The 15,695-nt window shown below is 43.4% G+C and overlaps 1 long non-coding RNA gene across 1 annotated transcript; it reads left to right on the top strand.

The window, feature by feature from the left end:
* The first annotated feature begins 4,319 nt into the window (after positions 1–4,319).
* On the top strand, positions 4,320–9,474 carry LOC119000015 (uncharacterized). The gene is made up of 3 exons (XR_005069221.1): positions 4,320–4,660; positions 8,030–8,234; positions 9,122–9,474. It is a non-coding gene; the product is annotated as an uncharacterized LOC119000015 (long non-coding RNA).
* The last annotated feature ends 6,221 nt before the right edge of the window (positions 9,475–15,695 follow it).

Genomic DNA, 15,695 nt, shown 5'->3' with positions numbered 1-15,695 from the left:
CAGAAAGATGGGATTATGAGTTATTTGAGAGGTAGCATGAATGGAACCTCATTGATCAGGTCCAAGATGGGGTTAGAGAGAAAGGGGGGAGAAAGATGGCACCTAGTTTCTGGCTTAGGCCTACTGAGTGGGTGGTGGTGCTGAGTCATATATTACAGACCTTATAATACAAGCTTAGATTTTCCAGGACAACTTCCAAAACAGTTTAAATAATAAAGAACTAAAAAGGAACTAAACCACTATAACAAGAATAGCAGCTAGTGAACTTCCAGGAAATGAGAGAATCCCAGCATACTTTGTAGATCCACAACCCTAATTCCACGGTAAGTTGAAGATGGGTGATTCTGCACTCAAAGTAGAATTTCAAGGATGCAGCTCGAGCCTGACAAAGAAATGTCAATGTCAGCTTCTACAGTCCATACGTGTGATTGTCTCCTTTGCTAAGAAGCATAGTATGGATTTGCATAATGTCCTAAAATAAACGTGGTAGTTCCATTGACATAATATGATAAGACTGATTTTCCCGCATTGCTCACCCTTCTTTGTTCATTCCATCGAATACATTCTTGTGTGTAATTCAAGGCTAACCTCACAGCCGCCTTCAATATCCTGCCCTTTATGTCAGCCTGCAGTTAGCTTGCTTGTCCCTACATTCTTTTGCAATACTTTGGGGTTCATTACAGACTGCCTTGAATATCTCACTTTTGTGTTTTGTGAGTCCCCTGACTTCATCTTGTTTATCTGCTGTGGTTTTCTTGAAATTTTAGTTTTCTAGTCCTTACTTTTACATGCTGGTCAGCTGCACTTTTGAATGAGGCAGCAAAAATGATATGCCACCTACCTTTATAACTGATGTGTGCCCATCCACTCATTCATTCAATGAATGTTTAGTGAGTATTTACTATGTGCCAAGATGTGATCCAGCCCAATCGATGATGCCCTTGACTTCATCCCCTCACTCATTTGGTTCCAACCATAGCAACTTGTTCCCTACTTGTTTCCAGTAGGTAGAAAAGTAGGGCTTTTCTACATACTTTTCTGGCTGCCTGAAGTGTCCTTCCCCCAGAATTTCTCAATATTCAGGTTTTCTTTTTTTAAAAAAAGATTTTATTTATTTATTTTTAGTGAGAGGAAGGGAGGGAGAAAGAGAGGGAGAGAGACATCAATGTGTGTTTGCCTCTCACGAGCTCCCTACTGGGACCTGGCCTGCAACCCAGGCATGTGCTCTGACTGGGACTTGAACTGCCAACCCTTTAGTTTGCAGGCTGGCACTCAATCCACTGAGTCACCCCAGACAGGGTGAGGTTCCCTTATTCTTATGTCCTCTGAGTGACCTTCTCTGACCAGCCTTCCATGCATTCGCTCTGTATCTCATTGTTCTTTACTTTGTGTAGAACACACATTTTTTATCTTTTTGTATTCTCACCTGAGGACATGTTTCTTGGGGGTTTTTTTTTTCCATTGCTTTTAGAAAGAGAGGAAGGGAGTGAGAAAAACATCCAAGTGAGAAACATCGATTGGTTGCCTCCTGTGCATGCCCCAACTGGGAGCTGAACCTGTAACCTAGGTATGTGCCTTGACCTTGGAATTGAATTCGCAACCTTTTGATTATGGGATGACATTCCAACCAATTGAGCCAAATCAGCTAGGCTTAGAGCATGTATTATTATAGAATATTAACCTGTTTGTTTAGTTGTTTGTGGTCGATTTCCCTTCACTTGGATATAAACTATAAGAGGACAGCTTTGTCTTGTTCTCTGCTATAACCTGAGTACCTAGCTTGGTTCTCCATAGGTGCCTTTGAAACAGTGAATGAACTGTGTGTGGAACAGGGCAGGAACAAACAGGTTCCTTCCCTGTTAGAGTTTTCATGGGGAAGACAGACAGTAAGTACATAGGTGTGATGACCATAACAAATAAAATAGTGCGTGTAGATACGTGGTAACATAACAGGGAGAGTTAGACTGTGGGTTCAGAGGACGGCATCCTTGAACCCAGTGAAGTTTAAGTGGAGACCCGATGGATTTCACACCACTGTTACCTACTGCTGAATACTCAAATGTTCCAGTTTTCTTGTTCTTCATGCTACCCAGAAGCTCCTTCAGCTTGACTCGTAGGACAAGACCTTTGATTATTGATGGATGGGGTAAGAAGGTAATGGGCCCTTCTTGGTATTTTAAGGTACTCGGTACTTTACAATATATCACAAAGTTCATTTTGGGTATATAATAAATAGTAGTGTTCCACTCCAGTCCCTTCCCCCATCATATTCATTAATGGGATTCAGCGTTACAGCTGTTCATGCATTCACTTAACTACCACAAACATTAAGCTGATGCCTCCATATACTTGACAAATCTCCTGACTCCATCTCCTCTTTCATGCAGAGGCAGTTAACCTTCATGCTGCCTGGTTGTTTATTCTACCACTAAAGCACTGATGTATTAGAATTTAATTGGAGAGGGTTTCTCTCCCCTGCATACAGCAGTGTTGCTAGTGAAACACTGTGGTATGCATTTGTGGGTTACTATATGGGTGATCTGTTTTAAAAAGGTTCCCTTTCATGTTCCCTTTAGTGTTGCCCTTGATATCAAAAATGTCACTGCCACATAGGTCATGGGTAAATGTTTCATTGCTGGGAACAGAGCCGCAGAGACACTTAATTATAGCTTCCCTTTCCCTGCTTTATAACTCACCATAATTGTAACTATCTCCCCATGCTTTTATTTCATTGCTGCAAAAATTGGTGTTTGTTGATGCAGTGGCTAGTTAGGGCTTATTTCTACTGGCAACTGGAAAGGTCTTTGTGTTTGGGGAATCAAATTATAATTTCAACTGGCTTCTCTATCTCTTCAGTAGAAAAATGGGTGTGTGACCAGAATGCACAATATGTAATTAGGCTGGAAGATGAGATTCCATTATTCCAAAGCTGCAGGCCAGCGCCGGAGGACGAAACCCAGGGAAGGAGTGGGCATTGCCGGGGCCGTCTGTCTCTCGGCCCGCCGTGTCTCATCTGTGACCCTGGAGGTATCCCACCTCTCTGCACTGCGATCGCTTCCCTTAGGAAGCCACAGGGTTGGGTTGGATTATCTGTGGGCTCCCTTGTGGAAGGCAGCCAGGGAGCTTATTGACAAGGCTGTGGAAATCTCTTGTGATGGAAAACTTCTATTTGGTTGGGTTGCTGGAGGGCAGAGTGGGAGAAGAAGGCAGCTTCGTGGCTTCTGGTCACCTCTTTTGACTTCTTTGAGAACTGTCTGGAGAGGGAAAAAGGGAGAGAGAGAATAGAAAATTGTGCTTACTGTGTAAACAGTTACTAACCCTATCAATTTCTACCTTCTTGCTATGTATTTGAGATAAGAATCTCATTACTCAGAGACATACAAATGTAGAGATTTTAGTCTTTACACACAGCCTCTTAATCACCATGCCTCTCACACTGTGTAATTTGCTCTGTGAACTTGGGCACCTAAAAAATATCACCCTAATCACTGCCAGTCATGGCACCACTGAAGGCAGAACCAAAATAACAGGTATTTACAAAGGGACATGCTGAGGGCTGCGCTGTTGCAAGGCAAATACAGGGAGCTAAACACCAGGGCTTCTGATTGGCTTTGCATAGCAACTGGCATGAAATGACACAACTACCCCACCCTCCTCAAATGATGGCAACGTTTGAAGGTGGCCCCGAAAGACCTGTCTTAAAGTTGGACTGGCAGAATTGGAAATAAGGGCTTTCCATGGCCTTGGAGAATGCTAGCATAACTGGCCTTCGACTATGTCACTCACTCCCACTATGCCAGGAACACAGACTCTTAGGGAGTTTCTTTGGCCCAGATATGTGCTGTCCAATAATGGCAGCCAGTGACCACATGTGGCTGATGGACATTTGGAATGTGGCCAGTGTAGCTGCAGTGAGCTACAAATATAAAATAAGTACCAGGTTTCAAAGACTTGGTATAGAAAAAATGAGTAATAATTTTATATTAATAACTAATAATTTTATATTGGTTGCATGTTGAAATAACATTTTGGATATATTGAGTTAAACAAAATATATTATTCAACTTAATTTCTTTGGTTTCTTTTTACTTTTTAAATGTGACTGCTTAAAAATTCAAAGTCACATATGTGGCTCTCATTTTATTTCTATGGGACAGGATTAGCCTCAAGAAATCAGATGCTTGTTTACTCTAGTTGCTAAGATTCTAGCTTGTTTTTCTTGCTCTCATTACAAACTCAGGTTCCTTTAAAGATTCTTTGCATTGATACAAGGAGCCTGCTTTCTCACTGCTGTTCAGGTGCAGAGTGCCTCCTAGCAACCCGCTCACGTTCTGCTGGGCACCTCTCTGCCCGGCTCCCCGCCTCTGCCGGAACTCCCCGTGCTGCCTGCTTGGGTAAAACATGTTCTTCTAGTTGCAAAGAAGGCACAGTTTCCAAGGACACCTGTCTCAGAGCTTTAGATGGATGATGACTCATGGCAGCCATTGCAGTGTAAACCTGACACAGGTTTAACCTTTTCATAGGGTTTGGTTTCTGCCCTAGAAAAACCATGGGGGTGAAAAACAGCAGCATCTCAAGGACAGCGTGTGGTGGAAAGATGAGAAGAAGTCCTGGATTGATGTTAGAAGACATGGGTTCGAATCCCTGCTCGGCCACTAAGGTTTGACTCACTGTATTTGAATCTGTTTCCCTCTCCGTTAGGTGCTTATAAAATGAACTCAGCAATGCTTATTTACTTCAGAGGGTTGCTGCAATATCAAATGAGATCATGCACAAGAAAGTATAATGCATATTATGTATGAGAATCTGGAAACTCTGTTTATGCTAGCAAATTTATGGCCAGAGGGGCAGATCCAGTGGGCAGACTTCTGTCTTGCCAAAAAGTGTGTTCTGTTTAGTTGGAACAGAGTGCCTGCAGGGCACACTCCAGTTTGTCCTTCACCACTCTTCTCTTCATTCAGCTGATCTGTGTCACCTCGCTGGCTGCTGAAGCTGATTGTGTCTGTGAACCTTGCAAAATGGGAGCGGCGAGAGGTAGTGACACAGGCGTGCCCGATGCCGGCTGACGAGATTCCTTCTCTGGGTGCTCATGGTCAGTTCAGAAGGTACAGCGTAACCGACTCCGGATGAACAGACCTTCACCAAGCACCTGATCATGGCTCTGGGTTCCAGGGATGAAAACTGGCAGGAACAAATAAACGGGGAGTACACCAAAAAGGACAGGCAACTCACTCTGCCTTTGGGAAAGATATTTAAGAGGATGGGTGTAGAGGAGGAAAAAAAAAACATTTTCGACCCAAGACTGGGCTGTACCTAAGATCGGGCACTTGTCACACACTGTCTTGTCCTCTCCACAAAACAGCTCTGGCGGGACATTACCTGCATTTGCAAATGCGGTTTATGAAACCTGCCTGAGGTCAACACAGTGAGTGGGCAGAGCTGGGGTTCTAATCCAGGTCTTTCTAGGGGGACCCCAAGCTGCAGTGTGTCTACTGTGCTTTTCCTGGGGAAGTAATAGAAGCGTGTTCTATAGCAATTGTTTGATTTCCGTTTGCCTGGTTTCCCCCTCTCTCTTGACCGACTTCCTTCCTCCCTTCCTTCCTTCCTTCCTTCCTTCCTTCCTTCCTTCTTAAAAGATTTTATTCATTTATTTTCAGAGAGAGGGGAATGGAGGGAGGAAAAGAGAGAGAAAAACATTGACTCCTGAGAGAAACATCAGTCGGCTGCCTCTCACACACCGCATCTGGGGACTGGGCCCACAGCCCCGGCATGTGCCTGAAGAGGAACCAAACAGGTGACACTTCACTTTGTGGGATGACACCCAGCCAAATGAGCCACACAAGTCAGGGCTTAACCCCCTTTCTAAGAGCGTGATCTTAAACACCCAAATTAATTATTAAAGTTACAATGAAACACTTTTAAGTGCATACAAAATTGCAAAATAACCAATGCTTTCATTCCAACAGACAGCAGATAGAATAAAGAGACAAAGACACATCAGATAGAGACTTGCTCTGTACTGAAGTCACCATGAAACAATAGTTGCACATCTAGGAAAGGTACCAGTGGAGCTATCTTCCTCTTGTGTGTGTATTTTTATTGGTCTCATGTGGGTGTCTGCCATTTTGTGACTGGCTGGAGTCCAAGGGTACTTGGAAGGTGGCACTTGGAGTTCATGGAGCATCACTAATGCCTAGAGGAAGGGTAACACGAATGTCAAAGGGGAGGCATAAAAGTGTCATGTGCTAAATCCATCTTCCAGTACTTGTTCTGTCCTAAGAAGCCTCTGAGGAAAGGTCTCTGTCTTTATATCCTCTCCTAAGTTTCCTTGAGCCTGGAGCTGGTTGTGGATGATAGAAGCCCAAGGGATCTGACCAGCCTGCAGTACACTGAGATGCCAGCAGTGACTAGGGCTGCTTGATTAGAAAAGCCCAGAGCTCTGGGTCTTGATTGCGGTAGGCTTTTAGTACAGATTCTCTAGTGATAAGCACAGATGCCTCACCCCTGCCTTTGACTGCTTTCTGTTGCTATACCAACAAAAAGGCCTTTGCTTTGCCTCTTTGAGGTTGATGAAGGGAGGAGGTGGGAGTGGCAGGCCATGGCTTTGGTTTTAAGCTTACTGTGTACTATGAGACAGCCATCTTTATTAGCCTGTGTTTGACTCCCCTCTGCAAGTGGAGGTAAAGGTCATGGCTAGCTCACTCAGAACCCAGGCTGTGGAACTTGACACACTTAGATGTGAATCTTTACCCTGCCTGTGTTCCAAGTGGGTCACCTGGGGCAAGTTGACTTAGTTGTCTAAGCTCCATTTCCTCATATATAAAAATGTACGACAAGGCTGTTGTGAGACTTTCATAATAACAAAAAGCACTTTTTTTCTAACTGCAAGGTAGTATTCTGAGTATTTTATATATATAAAAGGTCTTTCCAGAAAAAAGTCAAGCCATTGTTAATATAATGAGAAGGGTTTGCACAACATTGATGTAACCTAGCAGACAAGGACTGGGCTGGAATGTGCATGTGTGAACAATGACGACTTCACTGTACTAGTCAGTGGGGGTGGTAGACATATGTATTATACACAAAAGTGAGCATGTGTAGTGTGTGGCCTTCACATTAAAAAATAACTGAGCAAGTAGAGCAATAAACCTGCATCAAATTTTGCATTAAGCTTAAACATTCCTCTGCAGAAACTTTGGATGATTCAGAAGGCCACAGCTATGGGTAACTGGTGACTGGCAGCTTATCACTACAATGACTGCCTGCTCATGCATCATGTCTTGTGCAGAATTTTTTGGCAAAACATCAAATCACCCAGGTGACTCAGCCCCCCTACAGCCTAGATTTGGCACCTTATGACTTCTGGTTTTCCCCAAACTAAAATCACTTTAGAAAGGGAAGAGATTTCAGACTGTCGAAGAGATTCAGGAAAATATGATGGGGCAGCTGATGGCGATTGGGAGAACTGTGTGAGGTTCCAGCCTACTTTGATGAGGACCGAGGCATCATTGTCCTGTGTACAGCATGTTTTGTGACTTGTATCTTCTTCAGTGAATGTCTCTATTTTTCATAGTACATGTGTGGATACTGTCTGGCCCGACCTTGTAGCCACATACCACATTCCCATGTTTCAATCAAGGACAAACTACATATATGCCAGTCATCCCATAAGATTATAGTGGAGCTGAAAAATTCCTATCATCTACTGACATCATAGCACAATGCATCGCTCATGTATTTGATGCTGGTGTGAACAAACCCTACTGTACTCTCAGTTGTATGAAAGTGTAGCATAAGCATTTATGTACAGTTTATAATACTCAATGATAATAAACAACCATGTTATTTACTGGTTTACATATTCACCATACTACACTATAGTATGCTTTTTATGGTTATTTTGGAGTGTACTCTTTCTACTTATAAAAAGTTTGTTATAAAATAGTAGCCTCATACATCTTATATTTACCATGTCTCTTGATCGTATCATTTCTCTTGTGCTTGACTTAATATTTGTTATTTTGTACAGTGACATGTGGTACAGGCCTGAGGCCTGGGAGCAGGAGGCTGTCCCATGTAGCCGAGCTGCGTAGTGGACTATGTCATCTAGGTTAGTGCAAGTGTTTGCACAGTGGCAAGATCATCTGATGGACCCGTTTCTCAGAAGTATCTCTGGTGTTAATTGGTGCATGATGTACTAACTCAATCAACCCTACAAAAACTTTAAGAAGTAGGTAGAATCATTACCCTCATTTTACAGATGAGTAGACTGAGGCATGGGGAGGTTAAGAAACTTTTCCAACCGTCCCATAGCTAGTAAATGCAGACCTGAGCTATCACAGATATGTGATTCCAGATTCTGTTCCTAAGCACTAGACTATACACAAATGTTAAACACATGCAAATTTGGGACACAGTAGGTGTTTAATAAATTCTGTCTGTTAATCCAATTATTATTATTTTTAATGGTCATGGTTTTCACAGCTTCCATAAGACACTTCCGGTGTGGAATCAGACTTAAGACATTTCTGTGAGATTATGACTTTTTCTTTCATAATTTTGAGCTTGGATGAGGGCATCCTGTCTGAATTCAGTTCCTCTGTATTTTAACTCTCACTTATGAAGCCTTAATATTTTCATCACACTTGCCGTTTACATTTTACATTGTTCTTAATGATGAACTTTAGCATCTTCTCATAGGCCTCTTATGAGCTAAACAGTTAATGAGCACACTTAGCCAAGTGCTTGGCCCTGAGTGTGTGCTGTGTAAAGCAAGGTGTATGGTGGGTCCTGAAGGTATAAAGATGGTTTCGCCTGACCTTCCACTCGGATCTTTCCTTGTGGGGACGCATCTGTTCTCAGGTCCGCTGTAACCAATCAACACAGCTTATAGTCACTGTACCTGGTGCTGGCAAGTGCCACTTCCGGAGCTCCTTGAAGCCAGAGGTCTGGCTTGATTCATCCCCAATGGCCAAGGCCCAGCATATGGGCTGGTAAACTGAAAAGAAGCATGACCTCAGCAAGAAACTGATTTACATTTCTTTGTGCTGAACTCCAATTAGGCAAATAGAAACAAGAGGAATGTGTCTTCATTTTCCAAACTTGCAGCTCTGTCTTTTAGGTCCTTGACAACCCTTCAGGTGACCCAACAGTCAGGCAAGCATCACCTCTGCAAACTACATCGCAGTACAAAGAAAACAGGGCTAAGGGACTGCAGCTACAATAAGGAGAAGACTTTTTTTTTTTGCTCATATTCTTTCTGTAGCTATGAAGAGTCTCTGTACATAATTTCTTTGTATGTGTGTATGTTTATATGTTATGTGTGATATTTATTGAGATTCAATTATGTGCATTGTTTTAAAAGCCTTATATGTATTAACTCATTTAATCCTCATGATAGCTCCATAAGGTAGATACTTTTATGGTCCCTACTTCAGGGATATGCACACTGCAGCACAGAGAGGTTAGGACCAAGGGCACACAGCTGGTAAGTGGTGGAGATGGGATTTGAACCTAGGAGGCTGGCTCTGGTATCATACATATCACACTTAACAGTCCATTCCTTGTTTTGATCAAGTCCTTCATTTTCTAATATGTATCCAACCTGGAAAACATTATGTTAGTGATAGTAAATAAACACATTGCAGAGATTTCAGAAGGGGCTTCAAACTGGGTGGTTGGCAACTACTTTGCCCCCTGGGAACTTTCTGCTTACTAGCACAGGGCTGGGGGGGTGGGGAGTGTGATTTCCCTGGTGAAAGTGACAAACTCTGATACTTTAGTTAAGTGGCCTTTATCCCAGAGGTAGTCCACTTCCAAATGGTCCATCAGTGGGATCTCCTGTCTCCTGCTGCTCCCATATCTGCCCCAAGGACCCAGCCTGTGGGGGTGAATCACTGGCAAGCCTGGCATTTCACTCTCCCCTGTCTCAGTCAGCTCTGGCTGCTGTAACAGAATGCCATGAACCACGGGGCTTAAAAAACAAACACTTAGTTCTGACAGTTCTGGAAGCTAGAAGTTTAAGATCAGGGTGCCTGCAGAGTCAATTCTTGGTGAGGGCTCCCCTCCTGGCTTGCAGATGGCTGCCTTCACACTGCATGTTCACAGCACCTCCTCTTTAAGAGTGCTCCTCTTCTTTCACAGGCACTCATCACTTCACAATGAATGGCTCACCTCATGACCTCAACTAAACCTAATTACTTCCCAAAGGCTTCAAGTACCATCACATGGTGTGGGGGGAGGGTGTTAGGGCTTCAGCGTATGAATTTTCACAGTGTGGGGTGGGGAGGGTGGGGAGGAGGGGACATAAACATTGATTTCGTTTGTAACACCCTCCTCTTCCCTGCAGACCCTGAGCCCCAGAGTTGTTGATTCCAGTGCAAAGGAAGGTACTGAGTAGATACTAAATACTTGTTGAATTGGAAGGAGTTGAAGGATCCCCTGGAACTGAAAAGTCTCTGAGGCTTTGGGTTTCCTTTCTGCCCAGGAGAGGGCCTGCAGAACCTACTGAAACCAACAAAGGGCCCAGAAGGAGGAGTGGTGGGGTCAGAGTCAGCTTGGCAGTGTCTGGGAGACAACTCTTTATGATAGAGGAAAGGATGAATGTTGGAGTGAGGAAGCCCCGGGTGCACATCCTGGTGCTGACCCGGAGAGGCTGTGTGGCGTGGGCAGGTCAGGTAAGGCCTCTCATGCTCCTCTGTAGAGGGAGATGGTACTAGTCTGGGGGATGTGCTGGAACAGGCAGTGGGGCAGCATATATAAATCACTAGCACCTCTCTTCACCTGGAGGAGGGGCTAGAAAATGTTTCCCTTTCTAAGTTAACCCTTCATTTGTGCCAAGGGAAGCTTTCACTAGGATGTGGGCAACAAAGGGAGCAGGTATGGGAGTGCTACGTGCCCATGAACCACAGGCTCACAGGCTGTAAACCTGGTGGATGATCTAAAAGAGATACGTCATGGGAACCAAATACAGTGTTGACCTGGGAGGCCACCCACAAAATCTGAGGTTATCTATCAGCCTAACCATGAGCTCTTGGTGGGGAGGGAAGGAGAGAAATGAAGAAAAACACAGCAGGTGAAGTATATCTGCAGCCTTTGTAGCCCTTTCAGAAACTTGAAAGGGACTGGGCAAGGAAGGTAACAGAAAACAGCTTACAAAAAAGGCAGACTAGACACTGTGTAAGGAGGAGGGGGTAATACTAAGCAAGCATCGGGAGCAAGGGAAACTTTATTCATTAACACTGGAGCAAAATCTACCTGCCTGGTTAGCTTTGAGTGTGACAAGTAAGTTTTCAGGTCCTTTGTATCCCTGGCTCCCATCTGTCACTTACCTGGGAAGCCCCGTTGCCTTTCCTCTACCCCCAGCTCTGACAATGGGTGAGCCACTTACTCCCTGTGCTCACCCCCACTCTCATCACAAAACCCAGCTCTAGGTCCAGGCCAGTGGGAGTTTTAAAAAGGCTGTTGATTCCCCTTCTTGAGGGGTAGTGTCTAAAAACATGACCTCCAGAATCAGACTCATATGGCTGTGTGCGTTCAAACTCTACTTGTTGGTTATAGGGCTGCGGGTATGTTTCTTAATCTCCCTGGTCCTCAGTTTCCTCATCTGTAGTATGGGCATAATAATAGTAGCTACTTTATAGGGTTGAGTGAATTAAATGATGCAAGTGAAACATATACGGTAGTGTCTGGAAAATAGTGAACACTCAGCAAAGAGTAGCTATTATCTAGTAGTGGTAGTTTTTCAGACTGGGTAAAACCATTATTCTTTCATTCCGTTCCTCTCTGATCCCAAAGGTTGTGGGTTGGTGGAAGGAACAAGAGCAGCGGATGTCTCTGCCAAAAGTAACTGTGCATCGTTGAGAATCCTGTAGCCACTCTGAGCCAGACTTACCTCCTTTCTAAAATAAGAATGACAATCATGCCTCCCCTCCCATGACTACCCATGGGCTGGGAATCACAAAAGGGACAATGCCATCAAAGTGCTCTACAAACCTACACAGGGTGAGGGAACAGGTGGTAATACGACCTGTGATCACCCTTCAGGTACACAATGGTGCTTGGTGTGTGGTCCAGAGCACCCCCATTAGAAATGCAAATTCTCAGGTCCTACTCCAGACTTTATGACTCCAGGGTCGGAGCTGCCATCTGAGTGTAGCCAGTGTTTCCATGGACTCTGCTGTGTCCTCAAGCTCGAGAACCACTGGGTTACGGTCACCCAGAGAAGGCAAGAGTTGAACTACCAACAAGATGGTAACTTTTTACTGACTAACTCTTAACTTTGGGAAACATTTAGAAATGGTAAAATAATCTTTTCCTTTCCTTCTTATCCAGAAAGATATTCTGGATATTTTTATTTAAAATAAAATATTTTTATATAAAATAAAAAGTTTTATTTTAAGAATATCCAGATATTTTTATTTAGCCTGTGTTGTGGGCTAAGCTGTGTCCCACTGGAATTCGTATTAGAAGTTCTAACCCCAGGGCCTCAGGGTGTGGCTGTATTTAAACAGCCACAGGTAAAATGGCATCATATGAGTGGTTCCTGTTTCAATATAACTGATGTCCTTGTAAGAAGAGGAAGTCAAATACAGATAGGTACAGGACTTCCAGCCAAGATGGAAGGCATAGGGAGTTAATACTTTGCCTTCTTGCACAACCAAAGGAGCAATAACAAATTCAAAAACAAAAAATAATTAGAACTGCAGGAAAACCAAATGATATGGAAGTCTGACAACCAAGGAGATAAAGAAGAAATATCCATTTAGACTGGAAAGAGAGGTGGAGATGGGCAGCCACGGCAAGGGAGCAGCTGGTGGACTGGGTGGACCCAAATTTGTGTGTGGATAAACTGGGAAGAATAACTGGGGAATGAGACAGACTGCACAACTCAGGGTTCTAGTGTGGGGAAATAAAGCCTCAAAACCTATGGCTGTAGAAATCTGTGGGGGTTGTGGCAGCAGGAAAAACTCCCAGCCTCGTAGGAGAGTTTGTTGGCCCTAAAATGTACACAAACATATCCACCTGGGAATCAGCACCAGAGGGGCCCAATTTGATTGTGGGTAGTGGGGAAAGTGACTGAAGGCTGGAAGAGCCCAGCAAGCAGCATTGGTCCTTCTTGGACTGCTCTCCCACACACAGCACCATAATGCATGGATGGGGGTTGCCCCCACCCTGCTGAATACCTAAGTGCTCCGCCCATTATCTTATAGCAGGATCACCGAGACTAAAAAATATGGCCCAAATGAAAGAAGAGATCAAATTTCCAAAAATAGAACTAAGTGATGAAGAGATGGCCAACCTATCAGATGCAGAGTTCAAAACAATGGTAATCAGGATGCTCACAGAAATTGTTCAATGTGGTTGCAAAACAGGGAAGAAGTAAAGGCTATGCAAAGTGAAATAAAGAAAAATATACAGGGAACCAACAGTGAAGGGAAGGAAACCAGGACTCAAATTAAAACTGGAAAAGACTGGTGTTTGTGCTGCCTGTCACATACTGAAACCAATAAGCAGAGACAGGGAATGAATATGGGCTCTTTGTTCGAAGACAGAGGGTTCATACCCTAACAGACCATCTTAAATTTCGTTTTAAAAATGGCCCTTTTTATAAGGAGAGCAGAGTGTAGGTAGGGGGTTTGAAATTCAGGGAAAAGTTAATTGGATTAAAAAAACCCTGCAGTATTCTTACCCTGGGTGTGGTCTTAAGCTGTGTCCTGGGGCTGAGGTCATCTCACTGGGAGCACAATGGCTCGGACACCATCTTGAATGGCCTGAGGCACAAAGGTGGAACTGCTTCTGGTCTCCGGGAGTTGGATGGGTCCTACCTTCAATTCCTGGAACAATAGCTTTTACATGCATTGACTATTAGGCTTATTAGCTCTTACTTAAACTAAAATTGTACAACTTGTGAATCCTCTATCAAAATCAATGATTTGGACCAGAAGGAAGAAATAAATATTCAACTGGAACAGAATTAAGAAACAAGCATTCAAAAAAATGAGGAGAGGCTTAGGAACTCCTGAGACAACTTTAAATGTTCCAACATCAGAATCGTAGAGGTGCCAGAAGGAGAACAAGAAGAGCAACAAGTGGAAAACTTATTTCAGCAAATAATGAAGGAGGACTTCTCTAATCTGGCAAAGGAAATAGACTTCCAGGAAGTGCAGGAAGCTCAGAGAGTCCCAAAGAAGTTGGACCCAAGGAGGAACACACCAAGGCACATCATAATTACATCAGCTAAGATTAAAGATTAGTAGAAAATCTTAAAAGCAGCAAGAGAAAAGGACAGTTACCTACAAAGGTGTTCCCATCAGACTATCAGCTGATTTCTCAAAAGAGACCTTACAGGCAAGAAGGGGCTAGAAAAAAGTGTTCCAATCATGACAGGCAAGGACCTACATCCAAGATGATTCTATCTAGCAAAGATATTCTTTAGAACGGAAGGGCAGATCAAGTGCTTCCCAGATAAGGTCAAGTTAAAGGAGTTCATCATCACCAAGCCCTTATTATAAGAAATTTTAAAGAGACCTGTCTAAGAAAAAGAAGATGATCAAAACTATGAACTGTGAAATGACAACAAACTCACAACTATCAACAAGTGAACCTAAAAAACACAAAAACATGATCAAACTAAGCAAACAAATAGAACAAGAACAGAATCACAGCGATGGAGATCACATAGAGGGTTATCAATTCCGTGGGGAGTCAGAGAGGGATGAATGGGGGAAAAGGTAAAGGGAATAAGAAGCATAATTGGTAGGTACAAAATAGACAAGGGGGGGTTAAAAATAGTATAGGAAATTGAAGAAGCCAAAGAATTTATATGTACGACCCATGGATATGAACTAAGTGTGAGGAGGAATGCTGGTGGGTGAGGGGGTGCAGGGTGGAGGGGAAAAAAGGGGAGAAAAAATGGGGCAACTGTAATAGCATAGTCAATAAAATGTACTTTAAAAAAAGAAAAAAGAATACAGATAGGTACAGAAGGCAGACAGTGCAAAGACACAGGGGGAAGATGGCTCCCTACACAACAAAGAGCGAGGCCTCAGATGAAATGCTGCCCACACCTTGATCTTGGATGTGTAGCCTCTAGAATTGTGAGGTAATAAATTTTTATTGTTTAAGTCCCTCAGTCTTTGGTTATTTGACTGGCCGCCTTAGCAGACTAATAGAAAGTGGGGCGTTAAGCAAATGACAGTGAGCTTTGCACAGTCAAGGCTGTAAGCTATAGGCAGGAGGTGAGTGAGAGTTAGAGGTCTGCACTCTTCGAGTCTGCAAGGGGAAAGCCATTTTTAGACACCTCTTTTGATGGAAACAGAAGAGAGGTGGGGAGCTTTCTTTGAAAAGAATTCTTCACTCTGTAAGTGACTCACTTGTTACAAGAGATACATTAGAAGTGATGATGAAAATACTATGGAATCAGAATGAAAGTCAGTGGGAAAGTATTATTTGTTCTAGAAAACTCTCATTCACATAACTTTTCTAAGAGTGTGTTTTATCTCTCAGGAAGGGAGATACCTGGGACCCCATGCAAGGGATTAGACAGAGCCCCAGGAAGAAATTGGTTGGAATGTTCAGAAAAGTTTCCCCATTTTCAGCCCAGGACCAGGAGCCAAGAGTATCACACTTGTACCTAAAAGAAAAAGAAATGCAAGACCTTAATACTGCCTTGATTATTTGGTAAGTGGGTTTAC

Source organism: Sturnira hondurensis, unplaced genomic scaffold, assembly GCF_014824575.4.
Source record: "Sturnira hondurensis isolate 20B ecotype Veracruz unplaced genomic scaffold, ASM1482457v3 Scaffold0015509, whole genome shotgun sequence".
NCBI lineage: Eukaryota > Metazoa > Chordata > Mammalia > Chiroptera > Phyllostomidae > Sturnira > Sturnira hondurensis.
The sequence above is the reverse complement of the archived record's forward strand: the minus strand, read 5'-3'. Positions and strand labels throughout refer to the sequence as shown.